General features: G+C 43.0%; 1 protein-coding gene across 2 annotated transcripts in view; it reads right to left on the reverse strand.

Moving 5' to 3' along the window:
* Window positions 1-14,577: 14,577 nt before the first annotated feature.
* Window positions 14,578-18,309, reverse strand: part of hsd11b1la (hydroxysteroid (11-beta) dehydrogenase 1-like a) — a 115,503-nt gene continuing 111,771 nt past the window's right edge. Inside the window, exon 10 of one of the 2 annotated variants that reach the window (XM_052037944.1) lies at window positions 14,578-14,983. The gene's annotated coding sequence lies outside the window, so the exon portion shown is untranslated. The remainder of the gene's footprint in view (window positions 14,984-18,309) is intronic. The other variant, XM_052037942.1, reaches the window with a different exon arrangement.

Raw genomic sequence — 18,309 nt, forward strand, 5'->3', positions numbered from 1 at the left:
CCTGCATGAATAAATTATTGCTCCTTGGAGCACATTCTATTTCAGTGACTATACTTCAAAACTGATTCATTGACTTAGTAGCATTTCAGGATGTTGGAAAGATGTGAATGGTGCTATAGAATACAGAGTTCCTTCCGGACAGCAAAAAAGTGATCTCCCCAGCATCAGCCTGGTGGAAAATGGAAATGGGATCTTTTCAATATTTATTCTCTGGTTGTATCTGTCAATATCAGCATTTATTGCCCATCTCTAACTGAATTCAGGATGGTGGTGATGAGCTGTTTCCTTGAACTGCTGGTGTAGGTACATCCATCAGCATTGTTGGCGGGGTGGGAGTGAGGAGTTCCAGCAACAGTGAAGGAATGGTGATATATTTACAACTCAGGGTGCTGTCCAACTTGGAGGTAATTTGATATGGTGTGTGCAAGGGGCAAGCTGAATTCGTCCTTCTAAAGATCACAGGTTGGGGGGGGGCCGGCGGTGTCAGAATAACCTTGGATAATTGTCGCAAAACAAAAACAAACACTAGAAACAGCGGGTCAGACAGTATCTGTGGAGTCAGAGGGATAGTCAACGTTTCGGATCAAGACCCTTGAATAGTTAATACTATAGTTGGTACTTTGGAGATCCAGTCACCATTATAAGAAATGTGATACTAATTTTCACACATCAATCTCCCACAAACAGCAACGTGATAATAGAAACTACTTGAAACACTCAGCAAGTCAGGCAGCATTTGTGGAGAGAGAAGCAGAGGTGACAGTTCAGGTCAAAGATCTTTCTGATGACGTTAAACTTTAATTCTGTTTCCCTTTCCACAGACGCTGCCTGACTGGCTGAGGGTTTTCACATTTTGTATTTTGTTTCAGATTTCTAGCATCTGCAGGGCTTTTGATTTTCAGCAATGTAATGTTGATTGAAGGCTAAACATAGACCTACACAACAGGGAGAGCTCCTCTCTCTTTAAAACAGTGCTGAAACACCAACATGACAGAACATGTTAAACATTGCTTCTGAAAGATACTGCAGCTCTTCCCCAGTACTGCAGAGGAGTGTCAGCCTGGAGTTTGTGATTCAAGTCTCTGGAGTGGGATTTGAACTTTTGGCTCAGAGGAGATATTATTACCACAGCTAACACTTCCAGTATTGAATACATGCACCTTGATTACTTTCAAGAACATGGGCCAATTCACTTCTTTATAAAGAAAACACAACTCCTTTAAGAACGCTTCTATTTTTGACAAGAGCGTGGAGTCAGTCATGCACACAAAATGGAGACTGTGTGCTTTAAGTATTTTTATGAGTTGTTTAATATAAAGCTTGGAAATCTGCCTCCATCTTTTATTTTGTTTTGCATATTTTAACTTCCCTCCTATAATCCATCATTGAAATCTTGGTGATCGCTTCTTTAGCAGATTGCTACAATGTCCACCAGTGTATCTCGTGGATTGCCGACACTCTCACTTACAGAGGACAATTCTTCATTGAGTCTCTGTGCAGCTGGGTATGTTGGCCAAGTGCTCAGCCAGACATGTGAAATACTGCAAGTACAGATGTTCCACCTTGCACAGACTGAGCCTTTAATTCCTCAATCCATGTAACGCCCCCTTTGCGCGAGCATTTGAAAAAAAACTGAGTTATTTATGAGGGGCCTGTGCCAAGAATGAGGCCTGGCAAATATTAAGGTGAGTAAATTCCTTGCAGTGAGAATGTGTGTGGGATAAAGCTGCTTTATGATTTTTTGAATCGTCAGTGTTTCTAGGAGAGGGAAAAATATCGTATGCTGCAGAAAAGGGAAAGCTGGCAGATTTTGTTTTTGAGGAGGAAGGGGCCTGCTTTCTGAGCAGAAATCTTCTGATATCAAAACCAAAGCAAAAGGCATAACACTTTCTTTTGTTTTAAGACAATTTCTTTGTTTTGTGTTTATTCTGAGGGTCTCATTCCCACTTAACAGCTTGCAGTGGCTCAGTGGGTAGGGCTCTGGTCTCTGTGTTGGAAGGTTGTGGGTTCATGTCCTACTCCTGCAGACTTTGGATCGTTGCTTAAGTCTGGGAGTATTTGATGGTGCTGCTTTTTTGGATGAGACATCAATCTGACCACCCCCTACCCCTTTGCCTTGTCAGGGGGCGGGAAAAGATACGGCAGTATTAGGCTGAATAGTCCAACTCACAGACAATTTTTTAAATGGAGAAGTAATTGCCATACTTAGCTTCGATCTGGCTACTTTTTGACCAGAAATAAAGCTAAGTAAAAAAAAGGCTGCTACCTTCTGCAGTCTCCACCCACCCTCCCCACCACCCCAATGAAAGGGACTATCACCACACTGTTAGACGTTGAATTTCCTGGCCTGTGCTATGTTGGGTGACCACTTCTTTCACCAATCCAGGCTCCACTGGGGTCTATTGGTGCACCCGGACTGCCGAGTGCTGAGAGGGTCTGACTGAGTGTGACCTGGAACAAGGCCTTGGCTCAGTCTGGGTCTTGGGGAGTTAAAGAGCTGGGGGAAAGTCAGGAGGGGGGTGGGTCTGAGGTGGGGGGAGGTTCTAGCAGAGGAGTGGGGCACATTGGGAATTGAGTTTGGGGGGGGGTGGAATTGGAATCAAGGAAGGAATACAGTGCAGAATGTTTGTGTCATGGTTTGTGGGGGGTGAATATTTTGATGTATTTTAGAAGAGAGTAGAGCAGGCTGCAAGATTAATTTGAGGAGGGGTGATGGGCAGACAGAGGAGGGAGGTGAGAGGTGGAGATGACAAAGGTCTGCAGATGATGGAATCTGATAGGAGAGGAAGGTGGATCATGGAACCAAATAAGGGGAAGTGGGGAGGGCAGGCGGGAACAGTTGGGGGAGGGGACCCCGTGCGAGGAGTGAGTGGGTAATGTGCAGATGGAGTGCATGTAGGAGGAACTGGGTAGGCCTGGACTCCTCCACTGCCACGGTTAGGCTGAACACAAATTAAAGGAACAGCACCTCATATTCTGCCTGCGTAGTCTGCACCCCACCGGCATGAACATTGAATTCTCCAATTTCAGATGACCTGCTCCCTCTCTGTCCCTTTTCTCTCTTCTCCTGATCTACCCAGTTCCTCCTACACCCACCCCAGCCCCCCATTACCCTGTTTCTTTCCCCTCTGCCACCCCCTCCATCTGCCCCTCACCCAGACACTCCTCCCACTGGGTCCCCTCTCCCTACTGTTCCCACCTGCCCTCACCACCTGCTTTATTTGGTTCCATGCTCCACCTTCCTTTCCTATCAGATTCCATCATCTGCAGCCCTTTGTAGCCTCCACCTATCACCTCCCAGCCTCTGTCGCTACTTCCACCCTTCCCTCCACCATTTGCCTCACCTGGATCCACCTATCGCTTGCCAGCACTTGCTCCACCCCTTTCTGCCACCACCTCTTTTAACTGCTCTCTCTCTCTCTCTCTCTCTTTATGAAGAGTCTTGAACCTGAAATGTCAACCATCCATTTCCCTCCTCAGATGCTGCCCGAATTTCTGTGTTCCTCCAGCATTGTTTTTTAGCTCAAGAATCCAGCATCTGCAACCTCTTGTGTCTGCAAGATTAGTTTATTGATATTTTCCAAATATACCCTTCCTCCCAGCTGATTGGCATGAGCAAACCTGGAGACATTTCTCAGCTATATCCTTATTTGGCATGGGGATGGTCTTGAGGCTAAGGACTTCTTGGTCAGTCCCCTAGGAGAACCAAACATTCTAGACCATGAGCTTGTGTGGGGGCTATGACCTGACTTCCCTTGCACTGAGGATCACCAAGCAGTGCGGAGTTCACTGGAGACCCAGTCTATCAAACAGTGCACGTTCTGCCCACAAACTATCAGTGACTCATGAGCAAACATCCAATTACATCCTCAGTCATTACTACATCAGTGTTTAGGAGCTCTCTCCTGTCCTGGCTGGCTTTTCTTCCTCTTCCAACATCACCAATGCAACTTATCAGATCATTAAGCTCTAAGATAATAAGAAATGGAAGTAGGTGTAGGCCTTGGACCCTCTCTGCCATTCAAAGAGATCATGGACAATCCTGTACCTCAAGTCCACTTTCCTGACCAATCCCATAATCCCTTGGTTCAGAGTGAATGACTGAGAAACCAGTGTGCTCTGCAGAAGAGAATTCCAAAAGTTTACAACCATTTATGTAAAGAGGTTTCTCTTCATCTCAGCCCTAAATGGAAACCTCAATGTTTATTTGTGGGAACTTTCTAGGCACTAATTGGCTGCTGTGTTTCATGCATTATATCAGCGACTGCACTTCAAAAGTACTCCACTGGGTAGAATGTCCCTTTGAAATAATTGACTAGAGATCCCACTGATAGTCTGTGGACCACAACATGTACTGTTCAGCAGGCTAGCTCTCCAGTGAAAAATCCATAGAAGTGCAAGTCTTGGCTTTTGTTCAAGGATTGGATATTTTTCTTTGCAGGAGGTTTAAGAAAACTGAACAAAAAGTTACAAGTTAGAATAACTATAAGGTGAGTTGGTAACCAGAGGATACAGATCTACAAAATAAAGAGGGGAAGCGAAATGTTGTTTACATGCAGTCAGCTTAAGTTAACGCATTTCATTCACTTGATGTGAACATTGAATGTGCACAGGTAATATGAAATATGAGCTGGAGTAGGTCACTTGGCCCACGGACCTCCCAGCTACTTACTGGAAGTATGAGCTGATAATGGTGCAGTGAGAGAAGACAGATCAGGGAGCTGAGTGAACAGGGTAATATCTGCTCTATCGATGAGATTAAACAATTGCAAAATAAACATAGAAAGGACAGTACAGTTAAGAGAGTGAATTCAGTGTAGTTATACACAGAAAGAGAAATAAAGGAAAAAAAAGACAGAAAGAAAATGTAAGATAAAATTTAGCAATTTCCAATTGGTCACAAATGTAAGTGTTTACTGGAGTATTTGAAATACCTAGGAGTTCTGGAAATATGAAATAAAAAAAGAAAGTGCTGGAAATAGTGATTCCTGCCACATCTGTGGGGAGAGAGGCAGTTAACGCTTCAGGTTGGTGGCTTTTCATCAGAACTAGGAGATAAAAATCAAACATGTCTCATGTTGCAGAGAAAGGGGAGAGGTGGAGAGAACAAAAGAAATGTCTATGATAGGGTGGAGACCAACAGACTGAATGGCACAAGTGGTGATGGTGCCTGCTGAGGGAATGGTGAAGGCTGGTTAATCACAGACAATCTGTCTGGAGATGAATAGGTAGAAAGATATGAATAAGAGCAGAGGCGAAAGAGTAAAAACAATGCTGATGCCACGCAGTTCCTGGAAACCCGAAGTAAAAGAGGATGCTGGAAATATTCACCTGGAGTTTTCACTGCCCATTAAACTCTCTTTCCAACATGACATTTAGTTAATGAAACAAATATCAAAAGGGGAGAAGAGCAGGTGGATAGTTAATCATCACTGAATTTCCATCTTGAGTTTTCTAAAAAATCTCCCTGAAAAATTCACAACCTGAAGAAACGAGACTCAGCACAGTAAGAGTGAGTTATCATCCCAGATTGCCAGCAATCAACACTCTTCCACTTGAGGCTGTTACAGCTGCATTGAGTGATTGAACAATTTCTTGTTCTAGACTACCCTCTGCGACTGGATTTCCTCATTGGAAGACCACAGTCAGTGCAGATCAGTAATAACGTCTCCTCCTCACTGACAATCAACACAGGCGCACCTCAAGAATGCGTGCTTGGCCCATTGCTCTACTCTCTCTACACTCATGACTGTGTGGCTAAGCACAGTTCAAACATCATCTATAAATTTGCGAATGACACCACTGTTGTTGGTAGATGGCAACGAAGAGGCGTACAGGAGTGAGATAGATTGGCTGGTTGAGTAGTGTTGCAACAACAACCTCGCACTCAACGTCAGCAAGACAAAGGAATTGAATATAGACTTCATTGAGGGCTCAGCTGTGGAAAGGGTGAGCAGCTTCAAGTTCCTGGGTGTCAACATCTTGGGAGATCTATCCTGGGCCCAACACGAAGAAGGCACGCCAGTGGCTCTACTTCGTTAGGAGTTTAAGGAGATTCAGTATGTCACCAAAGACTCTTACAAATTTCTATAAATGTACGGTGGAGAGCATTCTGACTGGTTGCATCACAGCCTGGTATGGAAGCTCCAATGCACAGGATCACAAGAGGCTGCAGAGGGTTATGGACTCAGCCAGCTCCATCACGGGAATAACCCTCCCCACCATCGAGGACATCTTCAAGAGGCGATGCCTCAAGAAGGCAGCATCTATCATTAAGGGCCCTCATCATTCAGGACATGTCCTCTTCTCATTACTACCATTGGGGAAGTAGTGCAGGAGCCTCAAGACCCACACTCAATGATTCAGAAACAGCTTCTTCCCCTCGGTGATGAATGGTCCATGATCACTACCTTGTTATTCCTTTCTTTTTGCACTATTTATTTATTTTTGTAATTTATAGTCATTTTGTCTTTTCATGGGACTGCTGCTCCAAAACAACAAACTTCACGTCATATAAGTGATAATAAATCTGATTCTGATTCTGACCTTGCACGGGGAAGCATCTCCTTGGCATTTCCCCTGCCAAGCCCCCTCAGAACTTTATAGGCTTCAATAAAATCACTTTTCGTCCTTCTGATCTCCTGCTTAATGAGGTGGTGAAATGGGTTGTGCTGCAATACATGAGACCCATGATTTTGGTGAGAGGCAGACCTTGCAACACCTGCTCACTGCCCAAGGATGGCTTATGCATGGTTCAAGATGTCGCTGAGGCCGACTGGTGGGCTTTGCATGGAGCACATCATTGGAAAGATGGGCAATTGCTGGGAAAATGCAACAAGCTGGTAAAACTGGAGAGATGAGGTTGGTGGAAGATTGGAACTGTTCTGTTTGGCTATCTGTGTTTGGCTATCTGTGTTTCAACACTGTGTCTGCCCTTCATCTAAAGTCGCTGTGAAATCCACCCAAAAATAATATTGAGTGCCATTCACATCATGGTTATCTTGACAGATAATCCTGGCTCAAAAATCTGATATTAAGACTATTTCAAAACTGTTAAAAGTTTACAGACCGGTTATAGGAAATCTGTGTCTAATGTTAGTTACCCATCCTTAAACAGAAGTATAATGGAATTAAGAAGCTAATGTAAATTAACTAGAGCATTAAGACAATGTGATAAGGTTGTTAATTCAAGCAAACCTTGAGAGCAAAGCACAGCCACTTATGCCAATTGGATTTAGTGCACATATTGGATCCATTGGCCCTTGGAGCAAAACCTGAGGTCTGAACTTTCTTCCCAAATTGGTCTCCTCCCTCTGCTTGGCTGTCGACCTGCTCCATGTGGAGGTTTTCCAATGACAATTAGAGTTAAACACAGATGCCACACCAGCCAAGGTAAAGCACTGGCCTCTATTCCTGCTGAGATGGCTCATTCCTGCCAAGACCACAGCAAGGATACAACAATTGGACCTTACAAACTTGGACGAAAAAGAATGAGGGGCAATCTGTTCTAGCCTTGCAGTGACCCCTGATGGAGAATGTGCATACATGACATCAGGTGTGAACAGGTTTTAACCTGATTCGTGGTGTTCCATGATGAAATAGTTCTGGTTGTCACTGCCTAGGATAGTGAAGTAAACAATGGATACCTGAGTTCAGCATCAAAATCTCCCTCACATTTATCCAGCACCTCTTGCAAACTATCCGAGAGTGTTTCACAGGAGTGAGTATCAAACAACATGAGAGGTAGAACAGAAAACTCATTAGATCAGGCAGCATCCATGGAGATAGAAACAGCTAGAATTTCAGGTTAATGACCTCACATCAACCTAAATAATTAACTTTATTTATTTTTACCTCCACAGATACTGGCTGACCTCCTTAGTATTTCCAACATTATTTTATTCAGAATTCTAGCATGTGCAGTACCTTGTCCTAAAAAAGATACTTGGCCAAAGAAATGGGTTTTATGGAGCATTTTAAAGACCATTATAGAAAGGTTAGTAAGAGAAAGATTAGCAATTTGAATACACAGGAACGTAAGAAGCTGCAGAGAGTAATGGATTCAGCCCACAGGCACATCCCACCCCACCATCAAGAAGGCAACATCTCTCATGAAAGATCCCCACCATCCCGGGACATGCCATCTTCTTGCAGCTACGATCAGGCAGCAAGTACAGAAGCCTGACGTCCCACACCACCAGGTTCAAGAACAGCTACTTCCCTTCAATCATTCAGCTCTTGAACAAATCTGCACAACCCTAATCTCCACAACCTTGGTATAGGAAAACTATTACCACTACAATGGACTTTTTTTTGTTCTAACTGTGTTCTTTCTTGTAAAAATTGTGTATAATTGATGTTTAATTTGTATCTGTCTTGTGAATGTTGTGTATCTGATGCTATGTGCCTGTGATGCTGCTGCAAGTAAGTTTTTCATTGCACCTGTGCATACATGTACTTGTGTATTTGACAATAAACTCAACTTTGACTTTGACTTTGAAGAGGATTCCAGACTCTCAAGGTTTGAAGGCATAGCTGCCAATGATGGGTAGAAATAAAGGAGGAGAGCAATGATTGCAGAGTGTTTTAAGGTTGGAGAAGCTTAGAGAAAGGAGAGGCATAATGTTTCCAAAATGCTTTGAAACAGCAAATATAAATCCAAAGAGGTGGATGTTTACTTCAAAGACAGCATACAAGCTATTTGCATGTTGAGTCTCTAAGCAGTTGCTGCACACTGAATGTCTGTGAAACTGTTATGTTCTTGCAGAAGCAGTCACATTACATAACTCTGCTGTCCAATAAGATCCTGATATAAACACACAATAGATATAGGGAAAAAACATGCTCCATGCCTGAAGGAAGGGTGAGATTTTAGAAGGATTTGAAAGCGTTGGAGGATATCAGGTGCTCTTGACTCCCAGAGCCCAGCAGGAATCTTCAGCGGCTCTGTTTACTATCTTTGTTACATGGGCAAGAAGATGGCAGACTAGATCATTGTGGAGTGAACCAGCAGTGTGAACATCAAGTGGTTTCTAGAACAGAGAAGGGGACTACTCCATTAGGTTACCAGTGATCCTGCAAAGCTAGTAATCTCTTCCCACACTGCTATCATGGAGATGTCGAGACGAGCAAAGAAAGGTAGAAGGGCTTTTCCAAAGCATCAGTGCCTTGAAGTCAGTGTTAGGCAGCTTCAGGAGATTATTTGTGGAATGAAAAGGATGTCCCATGAAGAGAGATTGAGGAAAGTTGCCCATGACCCATCAGAGTGCAGAATAAGAGGGAATCTCACTGAAGCACTTTATTCCAATAGGGAATGTCAGGGTACATGGTGAGAGGTTGTGTCTTCTAGTGGGAGATTTCAGAACAAGGAAGCATAGTCAAGGGAATTATCTCCCTCTGAGGGGTATGGATACTCAATCTTTGACTATATTCAGAATGATATATCTTTGGACATCATGGAAGTTGGAGGATGTGGGAATCAAACAGAGGAGTGAGGATCAGCCACCTCATTGAGCTGTGGACTAGACTCAAGGGGCCTTGTGACCTACTCATGCTCCTGTTTCTGAAGTTCTTATAAGTTCATGGAGTCACTATATCTCTTTTGCCACTCAGCACAACAGTCAGTGAGAGGTAAAAGTAAGTTAAATTTCTTATTGATACAGCCATGTAAATTTATACTGGTATGGTTATATTGCACATGTCGTGCTTGCTGCTTTCTTACTGGTACATCACACTGGCCTGTACTGGCTTACTTTCACCTCTCCAGTCAGGCTACTTTGAATAGCCTTGGATTCCTGTGCTTGTTTTAAGCTCACAGTGTCTCCATTCCCACACTACTTTCTAACTCAGGGAAACATGAGTTTTAGGAGGAGAGGGCCCATTGAGTTTAAAAAACAGCCTGGTTTGGGGGAGACCCCTGTGTTTAGGGTCACTAAGTGATGATCATGTCTGGCTGGGATCTTCCCAACTCCCGGAGGATGAATCTGCAACCATTGGACCCACCAGACCGCCGGAGAACTGGTAGACTGTGATCTGCTGACAGTGGGCAGCACCAGGAGAGGCTGAATATTCCCCCCAAGGATTCCTGGGAGAGGTCCAGGATCTGGGGTAGGCTGTAGACTTCAGACAGAGTGGCTGCTAGGACTGGGGTGGGTGGATTGTGATCAGGAATCAAGGAGAGACCTTGAGTAGGGTGAGCAGCAGTGGATGGTGGGCAACCTCACTCTTAGAGAGAGCAAGCAGACAGCATTTGGAAGCAAGAGGTCAGAAGGGAACCTGGGGGAAGTGTAAGCAAAAGGAAGGGGGGAGGGTTTAAGAGGGGAGGAGGTGACTGAGGAGAACGGAGCCGAGAGGGAGCAATCCAACTGAGGGAGGTAGTAACGGAAAAGGGGACAGAAAGAGAGAGAGAGAGAGTGAAGGAGGGAGAGGATGCTGAGGACAAGTGTGTGGGCAAGATTGTATTGTGCATGTGCATGTGTGTGTGTTTGTGTGTGTAAGTGCATGTGCCCCCATGTGTGCCATGTGTCTGTGTGTGCATGTGCATATTCATGTGTGTGTTTGTGTGTGTAAGTGCATGTGCCCCCACGCGCATGTGTGTGCATGTTCATGTGTCTGTGTGTGCATGTGTATGTGCCCCCTGTGTGTGTGTGCCTGTGTGTGCATGTGCATGTTCATGTGTGTGTGTTTGCATGTGCCCCCTGCGTGTGTGTGTGCCTGTGTGTGTGTTCATGTGCATGTGTTTGTGTGTGTGTATGTGCCCCCTGCATGTGTGTGTGTGTGTGTGTGTTTGTATGTGCCTCTGCATGTGTGTGCCTGTGTGTGTGGGTGCATGTGCATGTGCATATCCATGTGTGTGTGTGTTTGTGTGTGTGTGTGTGTGCGTGTGTGTGTGTGTGTGTGTGTGTGTGTGTGTGTGTGTGTGTGTGTGTGTGTGTGTGTGTGTGTATGTGTGTGCTGTGTGTGTGTGCTGTGTGTGTGCATGGACATGTACACTAAATCTGGTCTTCAGTCACTTTGTACCCCCTTGTCATTGGGCCAACACCTCGTTCTGTCAAGTCCGTGTGAGGCTGGTGTGCAGCAGCCACCATACATTAAAGCATTCACAGACAGGCATCTTCCCCACTCAGAACTGGATGAAGCAAGTCATCTTCAATCCTCAAGGGCCTGCCTTAGTAAAAGAAGAGAAAGAAGACTTTTAATGGTGGTTTAGAGTATGTTTTGCTGTGTCATTAGATTTACTTCTTAAATGCATTGGCATCCTGAAGTTCAAACCCTGCCTGTGTTCAGTCTAATTAGCCTGAATCCCTGCTTAGAACAAGGTGTGTTAAAATGCTCCTGTGCCATAAAGCCCTATTGTGAAGGAATTTCTTTCCTGCATACAAGAGATTCCTCCTGGTGAATGCTGCAGGTGGAAGACTCTTGTTAGTTCAGAAATAAACCGGTTTGATCGGCTTTCACAAACTCTTGAAGGTTCAAGTTTTGATCCTGAGTCTACAGTGAGTTTGCTAATCCTAGTGGATTGAGTGCTCCCATTGATCCCTGGACAAGGGAGGATAAAGAAATATCAGGCTGGTCTCTCACTCCTGTTTGTTACCCAAGGATTTGAGCCAGGAACCACATTCATGCTCAAGATTGCTATTGAGAGTATTAATAAATCATAAATACCACAGAAAGAGGCCATTTGGCCCAAGTTGCCTTTGCTAGCTCTCTAAATAATGCCACTGCCCTGGTCTTTCTACTCAGCCCTACAAAATTTTCCATTATAAGTCAATGTGCGATTCCATTTTGAAAGCTATTATTAAGTTTGCCTGCACCGCTCTTTCAAATACTGTGCTTCAGATCAGAATAACTGATCACGCATTGATTTACCCTTAATGTTAACTTTTTTTTTACCTTGAATACACATCAGCTGGTTAAATGCCCCTTCCTCCCTTGGAAATACCCTCTGCTTATTTGATTAATTAAAACCATGAATTTGAGGCACCTCTATCAAATCTTGTTTGTATAATTTATGTTTTTGCGTTGTCTGAACCTACATGCCTGTAATACTATGGCAAGCAAGTTTTTCATTGTACCTGTACCTCACTGTACTTGTGCATAAGACAATAAAGTCGACTTGACTTGAATATCAGGTTCCCAAACTCTCTCCATTTCACTGAAATCTTTCAACCCTGATAGAGTATGAGTAAATTTCTTCCGTGGTTCCTATGCGGAGTCAACCTCCTTCGAGTTGAATTGCTTGTGGTCCACATTGCCTTAAGTTACAGAAGAGCCAGAATGGTGGGGACATTCATTCCTTCTGGATGAGAAGTCCTGAGAATAGGGGAGGAAGTATGCGTCAGACCTAATAATGAACTGTACACCAGGAGAGTTCTTGTGATACTAGACCCGTCATTCTGAATTTTGGGGCTCAGTTTCCACTGTGATAAATTTTCAGATTAAATTACATCTGGTAATTGTTTACATTCAAAGAACATTCAACAGAGAATCAGGTCATTTGCCCAACCAGTCTGTACATTTGTACATGCTTCACACTAGCCTTCTACAATCCAAATTCAGCTAGCTCTAGCAGCATAACCTTCTGTTTGTCTGGTTATTCCCAAATGCGTCCTTGTTCGTTGCCTCAACCTCTCCATGTCATGGCAAGTTCTACATCCTGCCACAATACGGGGACTGTTCATGGCTAAAGTGGCTGTGAAAGCAGCCAAGTACGCAACAACCGAACTATTTCAATAATGCCCTTTGGGAAAGGGAATCCATGATTTCTATCTATCCAGGTCCATATGTAATTCCAGTCCGCACTAGGCAATTAACTCTTTAATGCCTTCTGCAGTGACCTTTGTATAGACAATGATGACAGTCATTTTGCACACAGGATTATCTATGTTGTGGGGTTCAGACTGGGGAGGAAATATTGACCAGGACACCAGAACAATCCCACAGGAGCATCCGTGCAGGTTATGAGCTCTAGTGAAGTTTCAATGAGCAACTTTCTGACTCAAGGGCCAGAGTTCAACATACAGGTGTGGGGCCTTGTGATTTGGGTGAGGAGAAGCTGACAAAAGTTGTTGTGGGGGAAAATGTAAATAAAAGAAAAAGTTGTAAAAAGAATGCAATGAAATAATTAGCCAAAAGGCCATCAACACCATGACACATTAAACAAAGACTCAAGGAGGTCACAAAGGTGGATTGGAAAATGCCTGCAGGAATTCCAATGTTTTTTGCACTCAGCTTTTATTTGGAAAACAGTAAAAGCTTTGCAAAAAAAAAGTATAGATGGCTAGGAAAGAGAAACAAAGCAACGGGAGAAGTCTTTTCTCCTCTGCTGACAGAAACACAAATAGTGTCTAAATGAAAGGGAAGAAAACAAAAGTCCAACACCTGCACGATGAACAAAAGGAGGCTGACAAGACTTTCATCACTCCGGATGGTAAAAGCCTTTCTGTGGCCTTCGGGCGTTTTTCCCGTTTCAAGGAAGAATCTGTTGGTTCTGCACTATTGGCTGCCAACATCATAAGGTTACACTTTCCAAAAATTTGAGATTATCTACTGCCCATGCCCTTATTTACACCAAGTCCCACTCACCCATCACCCCTGTACTCACTGATCTACTGTTCCCCTCAGTCCAGGAAGGGAGTGATTTTAAAATCCTCACCCACATTTGTAACCCTTTCCACTCTGTAATCCTGCCACGTTCCACAGCTCTCTGAGATCTTTTCTCTCCTCCATTTCTGACCTCTTGATCTTCCCCGAATTTAATTGCTGGCTGTGCCACCATCTCCCAAGCCCACAAGCTCTAGAGTTCCCTAACCTCCCACCCCCACTCCATCTCCTCTTTTAAGAAGTTCCTTAAAACCAATTCTCTGTCAAAGCTTTTGGCCATCTTCAATATTTTCTTATCTGGCTCATATCAAATTTTGTTTGATAATGGTCTAGTAAGTGACTTGGGACTTTTTGTTACAGTGAGCACATTATATAAATAAGGTTATCATTGTTCTTGATCATCGTGCTGATCCGTACAGTTGGGGTGTGTGCAATAAAGGAGACCATTAGGAGAGCAAAGAGGCCAAATGAGTGACATTGGTGCTTTGTACATAGAATGTATTAGCTTGACAACACTACAAATGTATAGACTTGACAATACGATGTATAGACAGGACGATATCACTGATGTAAAGAAAGCCATGTATTGTTTTGTATTTCTTCTATATATTTTTTTGACTAAAGCTTGTTTTAGAAATAAAAAAGACTAAGTAGAAAGATGTCAAAAATTGATTACTGAAATAAATTAAAATTAGTTACTAGAATACACTTGTAATTATTGTTCATTAAATGTACATATCAATATTTTACTCGTACTTTATTGTTGGTTTAAGAATGGGTGGAGCACTGCGTAAGGTATTTTTAATCATGGAACATGCTTCTTGAAGCATGGAAATGCATGTGCTTATATTAAGATTTGATCGCAGTTATGTATTGCGTCTGCTTCTCAAATAATGTAACAGTTTCACAGACAGCCTGGCACATTCAATTTTGCACCAAGAGCTCAGAGAGTCAACAATTAAAGAGTACATTATCTTGTAAATAAACTCTACCTCTGGGATTTATATATGTATGTTCCACTTCATTCTGAAGACATTACACTGCCAACCCGGGTAGGCACAAATGACCCAACTAAAAAGTTGGCGGTGTTAAAGGTACTCAAAGATGCCCACTTGGGTAATCATTATCTGTAAGTAACTGGAATATTCCACATAGACTTTGAATAATGTCCCATAAGTTTTTTGTTGGAAAGTAAAATTCATCCCCCTTGGCACTCTGATTCTTGATATTCATGGAGCTCATGGAAAGTGAGTGACATTTAGATTGCTCCTTTTAAACTGTTCCCTTATGTAAGAATGTCAAGGGAAACATTTCTTCAATCAGGGTAAGGGAGTTGGTTAGAAGTCAGCCACCTCTTCATACTAAATCTCAGAACTGTCATCTGCAAGAAATAGTGGACATTATTTCTTTAAATTCCATGTATTTGACTAAGCTTTTATGCACACTTTCAAATGTCTCCTTCCTTGAATCAGTGTTTTTGTTTGATAAGAGCTCCTATGAAACAATTAGAGACGTTTTACTAAATTAAAGTCGCTATATAAAATCAGAATCAGGTTTATTATCACTGACATATATATTGTGAAATTTGTTGTTTTGCAGCAGCAGTACAGTGCAAAGACATAAAATTATGATATATTACAAAATAAATAACTAGAGCTAAAAAAATGAATAACGAGATGGTGTTCATGGGTTGATGGACCGTTCAGAAAGCTGGGGAGGGGAAGAAGCTGTTCCTAAATCATTGAGTGTGCATCTTCAGGGTCCTGTACCTCTTTGCCAATGGCAGTAATGAGAAGAGGGCATGTGCCAGATGGTGAGGGTCCTTCGTGATGGATGCCACCTTCTTGAGGCACTGCCTCTTGAAGATGTCCTCGATGGTGGGGAGGGTTGTGCCCGTGATGGAGCTAACTGAGTCTACAACCCTCTGCATCATCTTGCGATCCTGCGCATTGGAGCCTCCATACCAGGCAGTGATGCAACCAGTCAGAATGCTCTCCACTGTACATTTATAGAAATTTGCAAGAGTCTTTGTTGACATACCGAATCTCCTCAAACTCCTAAAGAAGTAGAGCCACTGACATGCCTTCTTCAAGATTGCATCAATGTGTTAGGCCCAGAATAGATCCTCTGAGACATTGACACCCAGAAACTTCAAGCTGCTCACACTTTCCGCTGCTGACCCCTCAATGAAGACTGGTGTGTGTTCTCCCAACTTCCCCTTCCTGTAGTCCATAATCAGTTCCTTGGTTTTGCTGACATTGAGTGCAATGAAGGTTAAATGAAGGTTGTTGATATTCCTGTCATCATTAGGAAAAGTAAATCCCAGGTCAGGGGTAAGATGAGAAGAAATCGTTCTATCTAACTATTAGAAAACTCTTTTCACATGGGATAATGATGTTTCACAGAAATGTCACTTTGATCGAAAGCAAGGCCAAGAATGTTGGTGCCACTTTGGTACTCACATTCACATTTGGCACAAAGTGTGCAGAAAGTATACAAGTTTGTGAAAATTAAAAAAGCTGCAGATGCTGGAAATCTAAAACAAAAACAGAAAATGCTGGAAACACTCAGCAGGCCAGGCCACATCTGTGGGATGAGAAACAGAGTCAGAACATTCTGACAAAGGGTCTCTGACTTGAAACGTTGACTGTGTTTCTCTTCTTACAGATGCTGCCTGACCTACTGAGTATTTACAGTATTTTCTGTTATTGCTTCTGTATGAGTAGTTGGGACGGTGGGGGGAGATGGTATTGGGATTCGAGACAAAGATGGAATGTTTCTGGGATATATGTCACACTAATACCCCATCATGTCCCTCAGAAAGTCATTTTTAAAAAAAAATCACATAATGTTATATAGATGAAGAGAAGGGTAGTTATTCTTCCTGCCCTGCCCTGTATTTATCCCTTCCAAAACAGAGGACAGACACTTGTACAGATACATGGATAGGAAAGGTTTAGAGAGATATGGGCCAAACGCAGGCAAATGTAACTAGCTTAGATAGGCATCATAGTCGGCATGGATGAGTTGGGCCAAAGGGCCTGTTTCCATGCTGTATTACTCTATGGCTCTAGTCTTTATCACCTTGCTGTTGTGGGATGCTTGCTAGGCACAATTGGTTGCTACTTTTCCTTCAGTGACTACATAGTAAAAGTACCTCTGGTTATAGAGTATTTTGTAACCTCCCCAAGGTTAAGAAAGATGTTACACAAATATAAATAACCTGCAATATTAACAATTCCTTTCCTCCCACAGATGCTGCTCGACCCGTGGAGTTCCTCCAGCAGATTGTTTGTTGCTACAAATAATACCTCTTCATTCTTTCTCCAATGGGTGCCCCTGTCTACAAAGGCTTTTCATTTTATAGCATTTGACTCCTTTTTTTACTGATCTTTCTGGTAAAGGGTGTCAGTGCAAGGGAATGGAACATTTTTCTGCTCTTGGCAGCAGTGTTGTGTGCAGCATTCCACAGCCCAGCCAGAGCACAGCCCATGCACAGACTAAAGCCTTCTCTGCACTATCCACGAGGGCTCCCACCTCACATCACCGCCAGTGTTTGTACATCCCACCCTCTCGGCATCTTTGCAGGTTCTCTGAATAAATTTCACATTTTAAACAAAAATATCCATCCATTTCCATTCTTGTTATGCTGGAACATGGAGAGAGGAATATTTCATCTCATCAGTTTGGATGAGGACATTTTGGGGGTTTAACACGCAGCATCTTGAGGTGGAGAATAAAACTCCAGAGTGAATATTAGCTCACATACAGATTCCCAGCTAAAGAACCTCATTTGGGCCCAAAGACCCAAAAACTTGGAGATATAGATTTTGGATAAGGGGTTAAAGCTGAGATGAGAAGAAACTGCATCATCAGGAGGGTTGTGACTCTTTGGAACCCATACTTCATAGGAGAGTCTTGACACCAAAACTTAAACTGATAGATTCTTAGACACAAAGGAATTCAGGGGAAATGCAGATTGGGCAGGAAAATGGATTTGAAGATCAGATATGATTTTATATAAGGGAAGATAAAGCCTAAGGGCCATTTAGCCCACTCTGGCTTCTTGCTTTTGTATTCTTATTTAGAATTATTATGGCACACAAGCCCTTCAAGTCCATGCCAGCTCCTAGTAGAACAATCCCTGCAGTCCAAAGCCCCCTCTGTTTACCTCATAGCCCTACATATTGTTTTCCCTCAAATGCCTGTCCATTTCCATCTTGAAAGCCTTGACTGACTTTGTCCCCACCACTTGCAGAGGTAATGACTTCCAAATCATCACCACTCTTTCCCTCACACCCCTCCTGTACCCCTTCTCATCACTTTGAACCTGTATACTGTGGTTCTTGAATCATCCTCTAATGGTAACAGCTTTTCTCTATTTACCCTGCCCGAATCAGTCATGGTCTTGTATACTTCCATCAAATCTCTTAATCCTCTTTGCTCCGAGGAGAACAGCCCCATCTCCTCCAGCCGAACTTGCAGCTAAAACCCCTCATCCCTGGAACCATCCTTGTCAGTCTTTCTTTAGGATCTTCACATCCAGAACTGGTGTGGCCAACCCTCATTTATTGTGCAATATTTATAGTATGGAGAGATTACATTAACATAATTGGGATGTTTAGATAGTTGGGGTAGTTATATAGTGGGGAAATGTGCATAATTTGTTCATTTATAGTGGTAAAATTTACACAGTTATGGCCTGTG

Source organism: Pristis pectinata, chromosome 24 (genome assembly GCF_009764475.1).
Source record: "Pristis pectinata isolate sPriPec2 chromosome 24, sPriPec2.1.pri, whole genome shotgun sequence".
Lineage (NCBI taxonomy): Eukaryota > Metazoa > Chordata > Chondrichthyes > Rhinopristiformes > Pristidae > Pristis > Pristis pectinata.